At 49.3% G+C, this 19407-nt stretch overlaps 1 protein-coding gene and 1 long non-coding RNA gene across 11 annotated transcripts in view; one reads left to right on the plus strand and one right to left on the minus strand.

The window, feature by feature from the left end:
• Nucleotides 1–19407, plus strand: part of FHIT (fragile histidine triad diadenosine triphosphatase) — a 1254006-nt gene that overhangs the window by 1202782 nt on the left and 31817 nt on the right. The gene's annotated exons all lie outside the window — the stretch shown is intronic.
• LOC116657105 overlaps nt 9547–19407 on the minus strand; it is a 551457-nt gene continuing 541596 nt past the window's right edge. For all 3 annotated transcript variants that reach the window (XR_004312080.1, XR_004312081.1, XR_004312082.1), the window contains one exon: nt 9547–18648. This is a non-coding gene — a long non-coding RNA (uncharacterized LOC116657105). The remainder of the gene's footprint in view (nt 18649–19407) is intronic.

Here is a 19407-nt window from a genome sequence, read left to right on the forward strand (position 1 = left end):
AACGTCCTCAGTGACACGGATTCTCTGCTCACCTCATTTTGCCCTTCTCTTGGTGTGGCCAGATCTGGCTAAAAGAGATGATGTGTTTCCATTTCCTCCATTCAACCAAGATAGGTTTATCCAGTATCTTGTCTCTGCCAAGCTTCACAGCAGGCACTGGAGAAACCACAGTAGGCAGGACAGACATGAACCCAGAACCCACAGGTGCCACGAGGGCACAGGTGTCCAGGGTGCTGGGGGGGCACGTGGGTGGGGCGCTTACTCAGATTTCAGTGGGGTGACATCTGCATCAAACTCCAAGGAACACGTGAGCGATTACGAGGAACAATTCTTGTCCTCCTCCTGCCCACTCCCCCTTCTTTGACCGTCGCGGGGACAGGGAAGACTGGGATGTGGAAGAGTCTGGGGCAAGTTCATGTAACTCCTCGTTTTCCAAATACCAGTTGTTGGTCCCAGTTGTTGCTATGTTAAGAACCGCTTCTACTCCTCTTTGTGTGTTTTCAAGTCAACTTCCTTTTCCTACCTGAATCCGTTCAGTGAAAAAGGAAAGGTTTCATCATTCTTGTAACAGAAAAGCAGCGTGACATGCCATAAACAGGAGGCAGCTACACAAGTTGGCACGATGGAAAATAAAACGGTGTTATTAAATTTCATCTGGATGGTGTAGTTCGAGCATGAGGGCTGTGCTTTTCTGGTATAAAATGGGAGACCATGGAGCGTTAGAGCCGTGTGAAGGATAAACACCGTGCTGAATGTGCTCCCGGAGAGAGTGCGAGGAGGAAGGATGCTGGAACTGAATACCGCCGTGAAAACCCACGCTCTGTGAGGCCGTGTCTCTGTGCTGTCTGTAACCGCCTTGGGCACCAGACAGGAGTGCGTCCCGCACTTTGGGAGTAACCAAGAGGGTCCCGTGGAGTGGGAACTTAGAGCTGTAGGTAATGAACTGAGAACGGTAATTCACAGCTTTGCAGTCCTGGTAAGGAGTTTGGATTTTATTCTGAAAGAACAGAAAGCCGAGGAAGCAAGCCAATGGCTGGCTGAGGTGATCGGATCTGCATTTCAGAAAGACGGCCTACCTGCATGGGTGGTGGTGGAGGAGTGGGTGGTGAGAAGCAAGGCCAGAGGAAAGCAAAGACAGGATGCTTTCAGGAGCCCCGGGGAAAGAAGATGCGGGCAAAAACTGGAAGAGTGACTGGGGAAGGGAGAGGCAAAAAAATCTGTCAAATGATTGACGGATGAGGAATATAGTGGGTGCTCAGAACTATTTCCACATGATGTGGCTGCTAGACATTCACTCTAGAGAGAGTTCAGTCCGTCCAGTCATTCTTACATCATTTTTTTTTTTTTTGGCCAAAGAATCCATAGTCCTCAACTCAGCCCTTACTGCCCTACGCGGGCCCCCTTCCCCCTTCTAAGAGGTCTCTGGTTCACTGAGATTCCTGGGAGGTGGGACCTGAAAAGCCGGCCTGAGCGTTGGTGACAATGTAGCCCCTTTGGTTCCTCATGGCTGAGGGAGTTGTCATTTTCTCCCATCATTTCCCACTTGTCTTAGGACATTGCTTTTCACTGGGGTGGTTTACCCCGGGGACATCTGACAAGGTCCGGAGACCTTCGTGGACGTCACAAGTGGTAAGGAGAGGTGTGCTAGTCACCTCAAGTAGGCGGAGACCCAGGATGCTGCTACACAGGACTGTCCCCACCACTGAGAATTAACTGACCCCAAATGTGACTAGTGCCTGAGGCTGATGGAGGCTGAGGCACCCTGGTGGGACAGTGAGAATGGCCAAAAGTGTCCGGTGAGGGCAGCGAGTGGACACCGTGGTGGGCAGGCTCTTCCATCAGGAAACTATTATTTGCCCTTAAGAACCTGTGTGTTATTACAGCTGTGTGTGTTGCAGGACCAGGAGGTTGGGAGTAGGGAAGCGTGGCGTCCTCTGGGTCCTCCAGGACTGGAATCACGCCAGAGCAGACAGCCAGCTGGAGGAGGCAGTAGCTCCAAAGAAGCCCCCCAGACTCCCAGCCCCCCAGGCTCTGCTGCGCTGGCTCTCAGGAGGCTGGGGGTGACTCTCCACAGGCAGATCCCGTGCATCCACAGGGGCAGCTCGCTCAGTCCGGTCCTCCAGCAGGTGTGGTGAAGTGCCCAGAATCGTCACACTGTCTTGGCTAATCTCCAAGCCTGCCCAGAAAACAAGCATCTCTGTTTTCAGAGGATGATAGCCACGATCACTTTTTCCTGGGGGGAAAAATGCCAGAAAGATACACACTTTGTAAATCACGGCGTGTTTCCTGCCTGCGAGCTTTGAGTCTCTTTGTGAGACATTTATCTCCTTGTACACTCACCTCCCTCAAATTATCATTTAATTAATAAACCTAATAGCCCGAGGTGTACCAATCAATAAGGAAAAGAATGCAGGAAGCTGAACCGGCTGCATCAGGGTATTGAACTGTGTGTGGAGAGGTCTGAGGCCTTCCTTTAAAAGGAGCACGCCCCCAGTCCATGGAGATGGGGAGAGGGGCCGCCGTGTTCCCACAGGGCTGGGGAGGCAGGGAAGTGGCGGACGAGGGCATCCTGTCCTGACTCATGAGTGACATGGGCATTGAATTTCCCATTGTTTAAACGGCTGTGATCTTGGATAGGAACGAATCACCTTTCATGCCAGCTGAGAGCTCTTTTCCCTTCTGTGACCAGAAGCACCCCTGTCTTCATGGTGTGAATGTGGCAATTGCTAGCCAACTATGTGATCAAAAATGTGTGGGAAAAAACCTCGTTAAATCTATACACATAGTGAGAGACTTCTTCATGCTTCCTGAAGAATCAGGCAGATCTAGCAGACAGAGTAAGGCAGGCTAGGTAAGAGGGAGCCCCTTTCAAAGTCCCGCTTCCCACTCTGAACTGGGAGTGCCTGCTTCTCCAGCCCCTGCTCCACCCCCACGTTTCCTCGCTGAGCGTCACTGCGAAGCCTTGAAAACTAGGTGTTAGAGAAACGCAGATCTAGAGCGTATGTGCTTACAGCAGGGGTGTCCTGCTTGGTTTGGGCACCGAAGTCCAAGTCCAGTGGTAATTTTAACGTTCCCATCATATCTTTGGAAGTAAATGACATCTTGCAAAGGCAACCCCTCCCGTGGGCTACATCTTTTTTCTAGGGCTTAGAGCACAGGGGTCACAGAGAGAACCTTCATCTGGGGCCAGGAGGAGGGAGAGAAATCCATGTGTTCAATATGCGGCAGATGCATCCAGGCCGACCTCATTGATCAATGTTACACAATGAAAATATCATTCAAATTCATTAGCAGGACTGAACCCAGAACTTTCGCCACCCCGGAGCCCACTGGGGGCCCTTCCTTTGTGAACTCTCAGGCCAGGGATTATCTTTTCATTGAATTACAGTGAAATCTGTCTTAAGTGATCACCTAGGGACCATCCAAAATTGGTAACTTGGTAGAGGCTGAACTTTAGCGAAAGGTCAAACAGAATTCCTCCGGAAACCTTAGGGGTTGCTTAAAGGTGAAATAAAAAGCCGAAATGAAAATTGACTTAATCCCTGGTTTATGAACCACATAGCAGAGCTAAGCAGGCTGAGGGATGCATCCAGCTCACAGATGCATCTTGACTTACTTATCTTTCTAATGCCTCATCCCTTCCGGCAAGTGCCGTGGCCTTTCTGGCTCGTTAGTCATGTGCCTAATGGTGCTTTCATGGTCCAAGGATGCCCGTATATTTTGAAAACCTTTGGCTGCTCCTTTGGGACCCAGGGAATTGGTGATGTCACATACCATTCCAGGTCAGGCTCTACAGAGAATGCTGCCCACAGCTCACCAGTGCCTTTAGGATTCTCAATGTCTGAACCTGGGAAGAGGGAAATTGGCTTAACTAACTTCAGAACATACATTCAGTGTAGGAAGGACCTTTTTTGAAGGAGGGATCTGAATTCTAGTCTGTTAGGCAAAGAATTATCTTTGAATTCTGTTTATCTACTTTGCAGGGCTGCAGAGATCATTCGGTAACGTGGCAGGTGAGGGCCGCCAGGCCAGCCCGCCTCCTGCCTAGGGGGGGAGTTCACAAAGTCACTGATTTCCCTTCCTGTAGAGACAGGCACTAACTGTGTGTCCCAGTGCACTTCATGACCATGCGTTGCAGAATCCTGTGAGGATCTGAACAGATGTGTTCTCTGCGTCCTGAGCTGAGGGTTACAGGCCCTGCTGTATACACTTTAGGTCCAGCTGAAATGGAGGTGGAGGAAAAGGAATCAGGGAGGTGGCCCTGTGGGGAGAGGCCCTGGCTTAAGGATCTCCTGGTGTGGAAGCAGGATTAGCTCTGCATGCCCAGCTCAGCATATGTAGGCCTTTGAGTGTTCTGTCTTAATGTTAATGCACATTTGGGAAACCTAAGTTAGTTGATATACAGAGGAAACTGGTGTTTTGAAAAAGAATGAGATTTTTATGAGGTGAAGCCATACGCACACACACTCTATGCCTTGCTTATGTAACTAAAGACTTACTTATGTTAATGGGAACGGCGCTAATGTGACACACAGGCGTCCATCAGCTGAGCCCAGTACTCTAAGTGAAGGCTCCCTGGAAGCCAGGCAAACCACCACCACCAAGGCAGCCCATGGACAGAGCCCTGCAATGGCTGAGGCACGTGAAGACCTCAGTCTGTTGGCTCCAGCTTCCTGGAGCCTGGCTCCTGGTTTCTGTCCAGACCACTTTCCCTCTTCCCTTAACAATATTTACTTTTCTGATCACAGGTGGTGCTTCCAGAAGCACCCAGAGCGAGCATGGCACACAACAGTGCCATCTTCTTCCTTTTCTTATGCCCAGGCTAATGAGCCAACAGCTAGATGGCAAAGGCTCCCTGAAGGCCCGCACACTGGGATGCAGCTGTGTTCCCTGGCGCCAGTCACGGTGACACCAAGCCACTAGCTTCCCTTGAGGTCAGTAGAACCGACGATACCGCCGGCCTTTCGAATGTGGCCGCTAGCACAGGCGTCAGGCGTGTTCAGTCCCTCTTCATCAGCTCGAGTACGTTCAACTCCACGTGACTGTGAGGTTTCTTACTAAAGCTGTTTGATTCAGGAGGAGGGTTGAAACCAAAGCCTAACGGGAACCTCAGATCTGCAGCTCAGGTCTACTCCTGTCTCCAAAGGGCTTCAGAGAGGATTCAAACTGAATAGTAAGCCTATGTTTTTATACACAGGATCCTTAGGATTCAACCGAGGCCTATTTCTCTGTGTAGCAGGCCTGAAGAACATTTTACCAATGAAGACCCTCCCCCAGGGTTGCCAAAATGTATGTCCCACCCGCCGAGTCGGACCTGACACTTGTTTTTGTCAGTCGTTTGATAGGAACACCATCGCGTTCGCGCTGCGGCAGCAGAGTCGCGTGTCTGCAGGGCGGGCTGGGGCCTGCAGAGCCTACAAAGTGCACTACATCCAGCCCTTTAAAGGGGAAAAAATGTGCCCACCCCCAGTCCTATCCTACCCTAAAATGAGGATGAAAAGTTTAAAAGCTGCAGCACAGGCTCCCCGAGGGCAGGCAGGGGCTGTCTGGCTCAGCTGTGTCCCCCCAGGGCCTCGCGTGAAGGGCGCTGGCCCCCTTCCTACTCCCTAGGCGTCCCCCTCACTGACCGTAGGATGGGAGTCCCAGCACTACCACGTCTCCAGTCTTACCTCCCCACTGGCATTTTGTTACAAGCAAAGCTTACAGACAAATGATGTTCTTCGTTAAACCAGTGCTGTTGATCCCCCTTAAAGGTGCTGGCACGGGGGATACAGGTGTGAATCAGCCAGGTCTTGTTCTAGGAGATTCCTCTAGCGGGCGAGGCAGACGGACGCAAGTGAACGCGCAAACGTACATCGTCTCGGACAGTGAAACAGGGTAATAGGATAAAAATATGGGCGCAGGAGCCGATGAACTTGGGTAGAGATGTCAGAAGAGGCCTCGCCAAGGAGGTGTAACTGGTAACGGAAGGGTAAGAGGCAAGTCTGGAGAAGCTGGGGGCAGAGAACTTTCCAGGAAGCGGGAACGGTGGCTGTGAAAGCCGCAGGTCTGGGATGAGCTCGGCGTGTTCAGGAAACAGAAGGCAGGCCAGTGGGTGTGGAGCACGGGTGAGCGGGCAGGAGGAGGTCTGGGTACAGAGGCAGGCAGTGGCCTCGAGTCTTGGAGGCCAAATGAGATGGGAGTTGGAGGGCCTCAGACAAGGAAACAGCATGATCTGAATTTTACAAGGATCACCCTGGCTGGGTTGAAAGCAGATGAAAGCTGAAGCAAGGGGACCGATTTGGAGGTGATCACAGTGGTTTATGGTAGAGATAATGGTGCAGGGGAGGTGGAGGGAAGTAGGCCATTTGGCAGTGCGTTTTGGGAACACGACAGGTAGATTTTGTTCATGGAGTTGAATATGAACCCTCAGGGGCTAAGAATTTCTCGCATTTGGTTTGAGTAAGCAGCTGGATGGTTAGTGATATTTTCTGGAAAGACTGAAACAGGATGGGGACTACAATTCAGGTGTTCTCTTTTGGTTATAAGAAATAAGAGTTACTCGCCACCCAGGCAAGAGGACTCATCAGGTAGGCTGTGAACTATCACAGTCCCGTCTCTGTGACTGAGCCATGAGCTCCTCAAGAAAAGGGCCCTATCTTGCCACTTCCCATCCTTAGAACTTGCCTTTGGTCCCCAAGCAGCGTGTGAGGGTGATAACGTCGAGCTTTCGGCACTCAGGAGAACCTCAGCTGTCCCCACAGTGTCACAGGGGAACGGACACGAAGCACAGCGCATTTCCGAGGAAACGGGGTGTAGAGCAGTGGGAACAGAAAAGCTACGAGACTCTGCCTTTACAGACCAGCCAGGAGGAGACCAGCCCCTAAGGGGGGGTGCTTCCAGCCCACGGGGTGGGGCTGTCTCCCCAACAGGCACACAGAGCTTCCAGCCTCATTGAAATCCTGTAGATCGTGCAGAGAGCTGGGCAGGCGATTCAAACTCATTTTCGAGGTCAGAGTGCCCAACGTGGACTGTGTTAGCTCACAGCACCATTAATGGAGTGATGCGCTCCATCCCTGCATGGGGGAATCAGAAGGACTTTAATGGGGCTTCATTACATCCATCTGTCTATCCATCACTTCCTCGCCATCGCTCACCACTTGACTCCAGAAACGGGAACACCCCCTAGCTAATTAGGTTTATCCTAATCTCCTTTATGTGCCATCAGCCCTCTGAGAGGCCATCTGTGAGTTTAGAGTTCAGACCTTTGAGAATTATGCTAATCAGTCTTTTTCTAATTGAAAGTGTTCAACAGATGACCACAATTTGAAACTTCTTGCTGTGGCAAATGGGAACCCATCGTAAGATTCTGTGCTAATTTTAAGCGCCCTCGTCCTCTGAAGTGGCACAGAACGGGCCATTTCTCAGAAAATAGGCAAAGAGCGTTGGGCCATGGAGCCAGGGAACAAGGAAGCCAAAACAGACTGTGTGCAGAGGATTTTTGTTGGTTTGTGATATGAGTAGGAGATGACTTGCATTTATTTGTAGAATCAAAAAGGAAGGCACCTGGGCTGTTAAATGTAGGAATGGATGTCTGTTGTGGTGGGGCAGCCGCGGGTGTGTAGAACGCAGAGGAGAACCGATTCACTGAGGTAAGTGCCCCAAGGGAAATTATTGACAAGTGGATTTTCGACCCCCTGTATCCTCTGGGCCCGTGGCCTGGCCACTGGAGGCTGGCGTGGAATGTTAAGCAGATTTCTGTGCAGAGAGGTCACCCCTGCGCTGCAGTGGTTTGGACCCGGCAGGAGAAAGGGCACCTTCTGACACAGCACAGTAACGTTCACTGCAGAACCTAAACACCCCTGGGGCCTTCATGGAGTGAGTAGGAATAATCAGCTCTGGAATTAGGGGGTTGGACATAGTGCTCAGTGGAAAGACCGATGCTACCGTGAACTGCTTGTTGAGTGAATAAGCAGGGAGTCTTTACTGGGGGTTACAGCCCAGAGCACTGCTTCCCGAACTTACACATGCCCGTGAATCTCCAGGACATTTTGTTAAAATAGAGTTTTTGATTCGGTAGTTCTGGGGTGGTGCCTAAGAGCCTGCATTTCTAACACACTCCCAGGTGATGCTTCTGGTCCAGAGACCACACTTGGTGGAGTAGGAGAGGCTAAGAGATTGGGGAGCAGGAAGAACCAGGTTCAAGTGCGGGCCACTGACTGACCAGGTAGCCTTAGGCAGATTACCTTCCTGTGCGCCTCGACCACCCAGCAAATACTTACTGACTTTCTACCATGTGCCAGAAACTGTGCCCAGTTAAATAGCTGGTCGATCGAAAATGTCCCTGCTCTCCTGGGGTTTTTAGTCCGTTGGGGACAACACACAAGAAAAAAGGTGACAAAGCAAAGATGTCTAATTATACTTGGGGTAACGGCCAGCAGTAGTAGCACTGGGGGCTGGCGTGTATGGAGAACCTGTTACGGAGTCCAAGCTCACATTGCTCAGTGCACGGCAGGACGAAAATAAATCGAGTGGCGAGTTGTTGAGGCAAGGGGCAGTGACTATTCAGAAAGTCTGCAAACTGAGAGGATGAGACATTCATGTCCTAGGGAATCATCTTACCCAAGTCAGAATTCAGACTCCTCTTGTGCTAAAAAGGGGAGGGGATGTGGTTGGTTACTGCAGACCTCTTGGTGCTGGAATCTCGTGTTCTTGCCTCTGTCCACAAAGGTCAGGTCACGATGTTCCTGTAAACCTCCAAGGAGACCAGTGTTATTCTCTGTTAGGCAACTTTTTATCTCTATACGAATGGAAAAGTGATAATGCCCTTAAAGGTCAGAGCCTTGAGAATGGGCTCTCCTGTATATTTCAGGCTACAAGCAACATTTGTTTTACAAAAGGTGCGGAACCAGCATGACTGAGCCCAGGAAACGGAGCACAGGGTGAGAGCTAAAGGAACAGATCTAATACGGAATCAGATTTGTTCTTCCCTACCGCAAACATACTAAGTGCGAGGCACAATTGAAAGAATTTCACATTATGAATTGATTTTAACTTTATATCAACTCAGTAAGATAGGTACTCTTTTCAGACACGGTAGTAAGAAACAGACATGAAGTACCTTGCCCAACGTCAGGTACTGGAAAGTGGTGGAGACCTGACTTGGAGCCGGGCCATCCCCCTCTGGAAGCAAGGCTCCCAACCAGGGGTCAGCAAACTTCTCCCGCTGAAGAGCCAGGTAAATACTTATGCTCGGCAGGCCGTGCAGTTTCTGTCGCACCTGCTTACTTCTGCTCCTGGAGCACGGAGGGGAGGCACTCACGGACCATACGCAGTGAGCGAGCATGGCCGTGCTCCAGTGAGAGTTTATTTACCAAAACAGGCACAGGGCCAGAATGGACCCCGCGGCTGTAGCTTTGTCAATACCGGTTCCTGCCCAGTTATCCTAAACCAGCCCTTCTCAACGCTTCAAAGCAGCCCTTTGCAACATAAATACAATATGAGACACCCTTGTAATTTTAAACTTTATGGTCACCATTTTTTTTTTGAAAAAAAGGAAACATAAAATTAATTTTAATAATATTTTTTATTTAACACAAAATATCCATATTATTATAATTTCAACAGCTCACGTGATAATTACTAATGAGATATTTCACATTCTTTTTTGCACTGTCTTCTAAATCGGGTATACAACTTATCCTTCTAGCACATCTCAGCGCAGACTAGCCATGTTTCAAGTGCTCTGCAGCCCCTCGGGGTAGTGGCTCCCGGAGCTGGACCAGGCACTCTAAGTACTTAACGCGCACAGGCTGGAGGCTAAGGTGTGCGTTTCTAACAAGCCCGTAGATGGCGCTGGTCTGTGGGCCACACCTGGGGTACAGGGCTGCCCACAGCCCCGCTCTGAAGGAAACCTACCATGGTGGGACTGGAGAGGGGCAGGCAACTTAGGGTGTTGCCAGGAAGGGGTTACATTCGCGTTGAAACCCAGAGGCCAGAAGACATTCGTGTTACAGCTATGCTGTGCAAGGACACTGATGGGAATAAAGATGGAAGAGGAGCAGTAGAGCTCCCCAGAGTGGCAGAGCCAGATGCAGTAACACAGAAATGCCCGCCAGTGATCGAGGAGCGGAACTGCCCCGATCCAGGTGCCCGATGACACATTACACATCTCAGTAGTGCCGAGATATCGCTGGGCTCCTTGGGGCCAAAAGGATCCTCTGTAGGTTGAAAAGCTTGTCACCCATGGAGCCCCCAGGGGAGTGTCATGTCAAGTGCCTGTGTTTGTGCACACATTTTTCTAGGAAAAGGAGTCATAGCTTTGATCAGATTCTCAAAGGTGCTGTCATGCCTAAAAATAAGAGCTCCTATTCTGAAAGAACTGGGATGTAATTTGGAATTTGTGAAAATTCTCTGCAGTGAGTTGCCTGTAGTTTTAAATGTGAACTTGTACACATACCAAGACACACATCGACACGATGTGTCCAGAAGGAGGGAGGCGGTTCTCCTGAAGACTTCCGTTGTGTCCTAGGGTGACCCCTCTGTGTTGCTCTCCTCCGTGGGCACTGCCAGTGATCAGCTGGGCCAGGGAGATGGGCGGCCTTGGGCTAAGGATTTCACTGCTCAGAGCCCCCATTTCCTGCCAAGTGGGGGTGATGACAGCGTCTGCTTCACGAGACTCTTGGGGAGAAGTGAATAGTTTCACTGTCACACACACAGCAGCTGTAACAGGCCCTCAGTGCACGTGAGCTTCCTTCATCTGGCGTCAGGCTCTCTATCGGATTCATTACAGGAGTCATTCTCAGAGAATTGTCTTCTTTTTCTTTTTCTTTTTTTCCTTCTTATTCCTATGCTTTTGTTCCTGGACCAAGGTTGCCTCTCTTCCCAAGACAGTCTGTGTCCGTGGCCTCTCTGAAGCAGGCTTGTTCTCTGCCTTGCTCTTTGCCTCTGTTGTGACATCTTGGAAAAGCCCGCCTGTCCTTCGCTCCCACCTCTTAGTCACTGGTTTGAGCTGTTATTTGCTGTGGTCCCCTCATGCTTGTCATCGTTGGCGAGTGAGATTTTGGCCCATTATCTTCTCATGTTAGAGGTGGGGAGAGAACAGAGTATGACCGCTGCCCTCACTCTACAAAAAGGTAAATTCTGTTTAGTTGCCCACGGAAACAAGAAAGCAGGTATTTCCAGCAGTCATTCTGTTTTAAATCAAAGCTGCATATAAACTTGGAAATAGCCACCACGTCAGCTGTACTCTTCATTCAGAAGCACTGAGGCAGCCACGGCACGCCAGCCGTTCCTGGGATTCGCTGCACCGATGCTCACCGTCCTCTGGGGCAGAAGCAGCAGGTGGGGCCAAGGGCAGGAGCTGGGGAGGCAGAATAGCCTGGGTATGGCCTCCACCCCTGCCTGTGACAGCGCTGTGGCTCACGTGTGGCCTCATTCGCACAGCTCTTCTGAGCCTCGGCCTCCGTACCCTGGGGAGTCAGAATATTTGTACTGTGTTCGTCTGCTAGGGCTGCCATCAGAGAGTGCCACATGCTCTGTGGCTTGAGCAGAGGAAATCTGTCGTCTTACAGGTCTGGAGGCTAGACATCTGGGATCAGACTATGAGCAGGTTTGCATCCTTCTGAGCGCAGATCTGTTCCAGGGCGCTCTCCTCGCTGGTAGCAGTCTGCGGGCAGTCCCTGGCACTCCTTGGCCTGTGGGCCATCGCCCTGACCTCTGCCTTCATCTTCATGTGGGCTTCTCCCTGTGTGTGTGGCTGTCTCCGGGTCCGTGTATCCCCTTTGTCAGAGGACATCAGTCCACTATCAGCAACCTTCTTTGAAACTGACTACCTCTGTAAAGACCCTGTTTCCAAACAAGGGTGCCTCCTGAGGGCCTGCGGGTTGGGACTCCAACGTATTTTAGGGGAGGATGCAATGCAGCCCGTAACACATACCCGCCACACAAGGTTGTCAGGGTGGTTAGGTGAGATAATCTACAGAAAGGGCTTAACACCATGCCTGGCACTTAGCAAACTCACTTAGCAAGTTAACTGGTTATTATCCTTGTGGGAATGGATCATGCCCTCATTCTAGCAGAAACTGATCTTTCTCACCTACTCGTCTCAGGGGTTTTCTGTGTCTGTTGCTGCTTCTGCTTCCTTTTTTTTCTTCTTATTTTTCATCAACCCAAAGGCAAATGGAAATGCGAAAGGCAAAGAAAGCACAGAGTGGTCAGAACATGGAAGGTTCTGCATTTGACCATCAGAACGTTTTATTCTTTAATATTTCCTCAGCCTGAGCTTATATAAGGTTAAAAAAAAAAGATTTTTGTGACTAAAAATACACAGAAATCTATTATTTCAGTCCAGTCTGTGTTAATTATCGGAGAAGCTATCTAAAATAGCAGAATGATTTTGTTTGAGGGAAAACTTTGAAACCTAAGTAATTATCAGATGGCCATTAAAACAAAAACCCCAAAAAATGAACCCACTGTCTGAGAAGACATAATATAGGAATCAAATAAGCTAGTGGCATTAATCTGCAAATTCTGTGTGTATTGCTCTGGTATCTGGAACATAATTATCAAGCTTAAGTTAATTAGACTAATGCTCAGAAAATCTGGCCTGGCAGCTTGCTGTAAGTAATTATATATACTGATTAAAAATGTAATGCACTGTGAGCAGAGGCACAGGAAGCTCCATTTGACACAGCCTGTGCACATATACAATGAAGAATCCATGGAAAAGAGTGTCCACGATGAGAAGGAACTTTGTAGAAACTGGCAGGCATCTTGCAGGGTGAGGTCTGCAGGGTGAGGTGACGCCCCACCCCCCACCCCCAGCCAGTGTAAGACGGGAGGGCGTCAGGACGGGGCTGGCGCAGGAAAGGGACGTGACTGTAGGCACTCCCCGGTGGAGCACAGACAAAACGGGGGCCTGGCCGCCACTCTGTTGTCTCCATTTTCTCTCAAGCTTTTCCTTCAAAGGAGGATCAGCTGTGGGACCACTGAGGCCAGCCTCTGTGGTGATTTTCCAGCCTCTGAAGAAATGAAATTGTCATTAATGACGGATCACAAGGAAGGGTGGGATGCTGACCTCCAAGTGGGCACAAGCGTATCTTTCATTTGCCTCCTGTTCACTGTGTTTTTCTCCCCAGCTGTCCTTGAAGGAGGGGAGATGCCACTGGGAAGTCATCGTCACAGACCAGGGATGCCCACAGTTCGGCTCTCTACTCAGAGCCTTCATAAGTTTATTGTCCCCTTGAAATACAGTTAGGTAAAACTAGTTAAGTTTCAGGTTGATGTGGGCTGCAAAGAAATCTTGGTTTGTCCTGTGTCCTCCTTCACAGCGTCTTGTCTCTGTTTCTGCATTAGCATTATAGCATTTGGCCTAGAGGACATAATCACAGCCTTCCTTGAGGACTGACGATGGTGGTAACTGTCTGAGTATCTGTTATGGTTGGTTTCTTGGGACAAGAAGTGTTCCGTGGACACCAGTTATGTTCCTAGCTCTAGTTTTGTAAGGTCGCTGCTAAGGTATTAGATTGAACCATGTGGCACTGACGTTTTGAAAGTTAAGGAAAGACTGAACATTGTTAATGAGCAGTGGCTCTCGGCTCACAGAACCTCTAGGTTAGTGGGGAAGACAGACATATGGGAAAGCGCTCACAACAGGATAACCGTCCTGAAATGGAACCTCATAAAAGGGCCCCCGGGGAGAGCCGCGGGGGCGCAGGGGAAGCAGTGTGTTCCATGTGCGAGGCTGGTGCTGACAGATGGAGCAGGTTGTCTAAAGAACCACTTCTACTTAAGTAGGATGGAAACATGCACGGGGCTGAGAGATGCGGGTAAGTGGTAAGTGAGGGCCAGTCACACCAAGAAAGCCGAGTCAGGGACCAGCGATTCTGGACCGGAGCACAGACAGCAAGGGTGGAAAGTCTGAGCTGAAGCCACGCTGGCCCGTTACCCAGAATTTAATTTCTGCTTTTGAATAAGGGATCCTCCAGCATGCGCGTCCTCAGTTGTGACGTCCCAATGCAGGAACCACATGCAGGCTGCCCCTGTTGTTTTTAATAGAGGGTCCTTTTTTGTAGAGAAACATGCTGAGTCTTTCAGCCCAAGACTGCAGGAGACTCAAGCAATTCACTTAATTTCTCTGAACCTTTGTTTCCTTCTCTGTAAAACAGGGGACAACAGTGTTATGCCTCCTGCCCACCCCACCGATGATCCAAGGAGGTTCTGTAGGCAACAGGGCTTTGGTTTAGATTCCTCAGACTAGTCCCCGGTGCGTAGCAGATGTTCAGTACTGTTTTCTGAGAGAGGGGATGCAGGTCCCACCACCCACGAGCTGCAAGATCGCATCTCCGAGCCTTAATTTCCTCACCTGCAAGTGGAGAAGCCGGCACCATGAGGCAGGTACTCTGAGGAGGATGGAATGAGATCACCTCCATACCTGGTACTCAGCAGGCACTCATCAGGGCTCCGCCAATAATAACAAAAGTCGCAGAACAACAGAATGATGCTGTCTGTAACCCTGGGCCCCCCATCCTTCTATGTCTCCACTTCCCTAGAGCAGAAGGGCCCCTAGTATTGGACTAAGAGCATCCCACCTCGGCCAGGCGTTCATTTTCCTTAAAGCAGTGTTTGCTTCTCGAGATTCAGCTGCCTTTTGGCTGAAAAGAAAAATTAAGTCTCGAATCTGACTTGTTTTATAAGTAGATGAGTCGCCCCTCCACCTGAGGCTCAAATAACCATTTGCAAAGTGAAAGGACAGTCAGTCAGCAGGTTGTTTTGCCTCTTGGATGGCAAAAAATTAGTTTGCTTGATTTTTAAACATTTTCCATTTTGGCTTCCAGTAGACACAGGCTGAGTAACCAATTAGGAACCAGTCGCAGATGTTGGACAGGTAACTTGGCTACTGTGCTTCAGTCTAATGTCAGTGAGCGGGAGTCAGATGTCACCAAAAGCAAACGTTAGCAAACGTTACAGTGGGAGAGGCACAGTGTCACTTGGAAATTAATGACTTTTTTCAACATCGTGTCTGTGTTTCCAACCTAAAGAGCGATCAGCATCCTTTTCGTTGCCCCCACTGGTGGGCAGCAGAAATGGAGCTTAAACTGCAAAGCCCCTAAAGTGCAGGCTTGGTGTGGGAATCGGCATAAAGAAGAGGGACTGTGGAATGTAGGAAGCGTGTGAAATCTGTATTTCTACCGCAGACATGTTTATTAAAATCCCAGCAAGTATTACTTTTGCTGCAGAAACAGGACGTAAGAGCAAATTTACGGAGAGGAGAACGTTTGGAGGACTGTCTCACAGACATAAAGCTCTGAAGGCAGAGCAGGTTTAATTAAGAACAGCACCCTGTGTGAAGTGTTAGACCCAAAATAGATCCCGGGCTGGGGGATGCAGTGAAGGGATAAATCCATTCCAGACATCTGGAATCCAATTAATGACTTCAGTGCTTCTACACGGCAGACGCTATGTTGTAATTCTTACAGAGGCTCCCGGAATGGAAGCAGGCTTTCCGGAGTGAGGGGAGTGGCAGCCATCCTGTGTTGTAATCCCACCTGCTGCCCATGGACGGTCATTTCTGTTTGCTTTCATTCAGGGCCTGCTTTTAGACATTATGTAAGCAGTTATAGTTAATGGCCAATGAGTATCTTCATACCCTATCACGCAGAACAAAAGCCACGATTTTGATGTCCTACATCTAACCATGTCATAGGCCCACACTCCATCCTCTCCCCTGCCTTCCCCTCACCGAGCTCTCCATCACCCTGAGTCCCTTGGTCCCCACTGCTTCACTTCTTTTTACAGCGTTTTAGGCATCTGTATGTGTTCCTAAAAAACAACTCAAAAACATATACTTTCAACTTTGTAAAAAAAAAGACAAAAGATCATGCTGCATATTATCTTTTGGGAATAATTTTTTTCCTTAATAGTATGTTATTAAGATTAGTCCATATGGCCTAATTGTCTATCAGATAATTATTATGGTCACTGTGCAATATTCCATGATGTGAATGTATCCCATTGTAGTCATCTACTTTCTGAAGACGAGTGGTCATGTCCTGGGTTTTGCTATTTTAATCAGAGCTGCTTTGAAAAGTCTCACGTATGTGAGCAAGAATGCCTCTCAGGTGCACCCCTGGGTGTGGTATTGCTGGGTTAGAGGGTGCTGTGAACAGTCAACTTCAGGAGGTAATGCCAAACTGTTTTCCTAAGAGGTTGCTTCAATATACTCTCTCGCCAGCAGTGCCAGAGCACCCCTGAGGGTTTATATCCTCTCTAGCCCACGGGTTTGCCATATTTAAATGTAGCTCAAATTCACTAATACTCAAAAGTAGTAGTTTTTTTTACATGTACTTGACCTTGTGCTCTGTGACTCTTAAGAGCTGAAGCTAGGACTCAGGGATAGAAGTTGGGGGAAGGGAGATGGCAGAACAGTCTCCTAGCACAGCTACGAGGGTCAGGTTGTCTGGGGGAGCAGTAACATGTTCACCCCTGGAGCCCTGCAGCCAGGGCATGAGCGCCCCTTGGAAGCACTATGGCAGAAGGGATATAGATCAGAGACACCTTGCGGTTTGGACCGGAGATTTTTAAAGATCTGTCTTGAACCCTGATTCTAGGACGAGGCATTTTTCAAGTATTCCTTTTTGGACCTTTAAGTAGGTACTGAAATTATAAGAAGCTATTTTAAAGCATTCTGATCTTTTATCTTTTAAAACCAACCAAATTCGTTTAAACCCTTGAGCAGCATTGAGGTGAGATTAATTAAAAGATTAGGTCTCTTAAAAGATTTTTATGGGTTTTTCATTCATGAAGTTATAACTCCCAACAATATTTTCAGCTTTAATGGGAAGAGCAAAGATACTAATATTTTAAAATCAAGCCGTATATATGTGAGCCAGGCCTGGGGTTTTTGCATGTGTGTGTGTGTGTTTATGGTGCCTCAGGAGCATCTCAGTAATAAATAATTGGGAGATGCACAGTAGGAAGCTGAAAAAGGTGAGGGTATCTCTTTTCTAGCCTGATGCTTCGAAATAGTCACGGGCCTGGCATTGCATTTTAATTTTCCACTCTGACAAAGCAGGGTATGTGCGTGTTTGAAGTCGCCTTCTATCTCTATTGTCTGTGCTGATTTTTTGGATTATGGTCACTTACAGGGTATATAAAATGAACAGTTGAGCCCATAACAAGGAAATCTCTGTTTCTTTCCTTTTAAGCCGTCAGGTATTTAAAAAGTTTTACAGGCACTGGAAATCGTCTGTGAGAAAGATCTGCTGTCACGCATGGTAAGCTGGTGTTTCAGCCTCATCCAAGGCCTTATATCTTCATTAAAGAAGGTTTTTAAATGAAATAGAGGCATTTGGGAAAGGCTGGCTCCTAATTTGTTTGTGCAGCTCACACGGGCCAGGTTCTTTGAAGGGCACTGGAACAGCTCCATCGGAAATGAATGGATTTGTAAGTGACAGAGGGGAGGTTACTGCCAGGGGGTGCGCTGCCCCTTCAGAAGGTGCGGTTTTGTAACCAGAGGCAGAACGATCGCCTCGTGGAAAGAAGGAAGCAGGACCAATCCAGCAGGGTGGTGAGTACCCTTGGAATACAGATTTTTCTGTTGGTCATTTCTCACCTGCCAACACGTGGATCCTGGTGCCAGGCCCCTGGCTGGCTGGCGCCAGGGGCGCTCCTTTAGCTCTGCCAACCAAATGGTGGACATTCGGAGAGAAGTTGGTGAGGTCAGCCCGGGTCCTCGCTGCTCCATGGTGCTCGCCACTTGTGCAAATAGCTTGAGCCTCCCCTGCTTTTCTGTGGAAAGTTTCCTGTTAGCAGGGCCTGATGTTAAGGTGAGGGAGGGACTCGGTAAGCAAAACTCAGGCCAGGCGGCAGCGCTGCCCAGGCTCAGAGGCAAAGCTGGGCCCAGCTGCTCTTCTCCGTGCCAAGTCTGGGCTTACTGCCTCTTCACCCAGCTACTGTTCTAAGCTGAGCAAAAAGTTGGTGCGGAACAAGGGTGATATGACCAGTGAATCACCCGTCTCTCATCTCTGGCAGCATTTGCGCCTCTGGGCCTGCAGGGAAGGGAGAGCCACCCGCTCCTCCCCCTCTCGCCTTCTCGTTGGTCGCTTCCTCACTGTCTCCAGTCACTGGCCTCCAGCAGGTTCACCGCTCGTGCAGGTACCCTGTCCTTCCCGGGGATCTGCACTGTGTGATCGTCCCTGACCATGCTGCCTAACAGGGTTCTCTTTATTACTCTCTCGTGGTAGTATCAGATTTCAGTCCTTGCTAAGCTGCTGCCTTCTCTCAGGTGTAAGCCTCCTGAGCCCACTCAGGCCCGTCCGGCTTGCTGGCCACTGTGCAGTGTGACGCACGGGGCCAGCTCGTGGTAGCCACGTTACTATTTGTTGAATCCTCGAATGAGTTCTGCAGAGAAACGAGCTTCCGATGCTTGAGGGAACCCATATTTACAACCCCCTAACCTAGTTCTGCCTCTCCAAACGGGTTTTATTTTGAGAGCCCAGGTGTTGCTGCCGGGAACATTGTGTTAAGTAGGATTCTGAGGCCATGTTGATGGCGGTATATTGTTGGTTGTTTGTGGGCTTAGCCTGTGTGTTGTATATTTGCTTAGCACCCTCCGCGGGGATGGCTATCTTGTCTGGATCGCATTTCTAAAGGTTCTGTAAGGTGTCTCTGAAAAAAGAGGAGAAAAAAAGCAGCAAATATGAAATAAAGTGTTCAGGAGATTCCAAGGAAGCCAGAAATGGGCCCTTTGCCTTTTCCCTTCCGTCACTGTGAGTACCACAGGGCGACCTCACTCTGGGAATAAAGGAGAACCCTCTTGCTCAAACACCAATATCCTCAGCACGGGAGACAGGCTTACGGAACACAACGGGCTGAGGAAATTGGTTTTTGAATAAATGTTTCCTTCTCCCAGTTTTGCTTCATCACAAACCTCCCTTTCAGAAGGCGTTTCATTGCCTTTCTCCGTGGGCGTGTTTTTAGAAAGAGGAAGCCCTGAGGATATCAAATTGGTTGAAACTGCTAGTGCCTGTGGTGTCACCAATGCCTGATGCACTGGAAAATCAGGAAAGCGCAGACAGGGTGGAGCCTGCGGCAAGGGGCGGCTGATCAGCAATTATTTACTGAAAACTGCCCTGGGAGACGATTCTCCCCAGGCCCAGCCAGACCCTGATCCCAGCTCAGAGGCTGATCTCTATTTGCATATTTGGTTCTCTTTTCTGGGCCATTTGATCACCCATGTTTAAAAAGATGTTAAACTGAAAGAAAATTTCCAAGAATTTCCTGAGGGGACCTAGGAGTGCACTGGGAGCCAGCGGACGGTGTGTCTAACCCAAACATATGCTGTTCCCCTTGAGCCACGTGATGTTCCTAAGAGGCTCAGATGTTTCATCTGGAAAATGGGAAGGATGGGCCTGAACAGTCAGTACA

The sequence above is a fragment of the Camelus ferus genome, chromosome 17, assembly GCF_009834535.1.
Source record: "Camelus ferus isolate YT-003-E chromosome 17, BCGSAC_Cfer_1.0, whole genome shotgun sequence".
NCBI lineage: Eukaryota > Metazoa > Chordata > Mammalia > Artiodactyla > Camelidae > Camelus > Camelus ferus.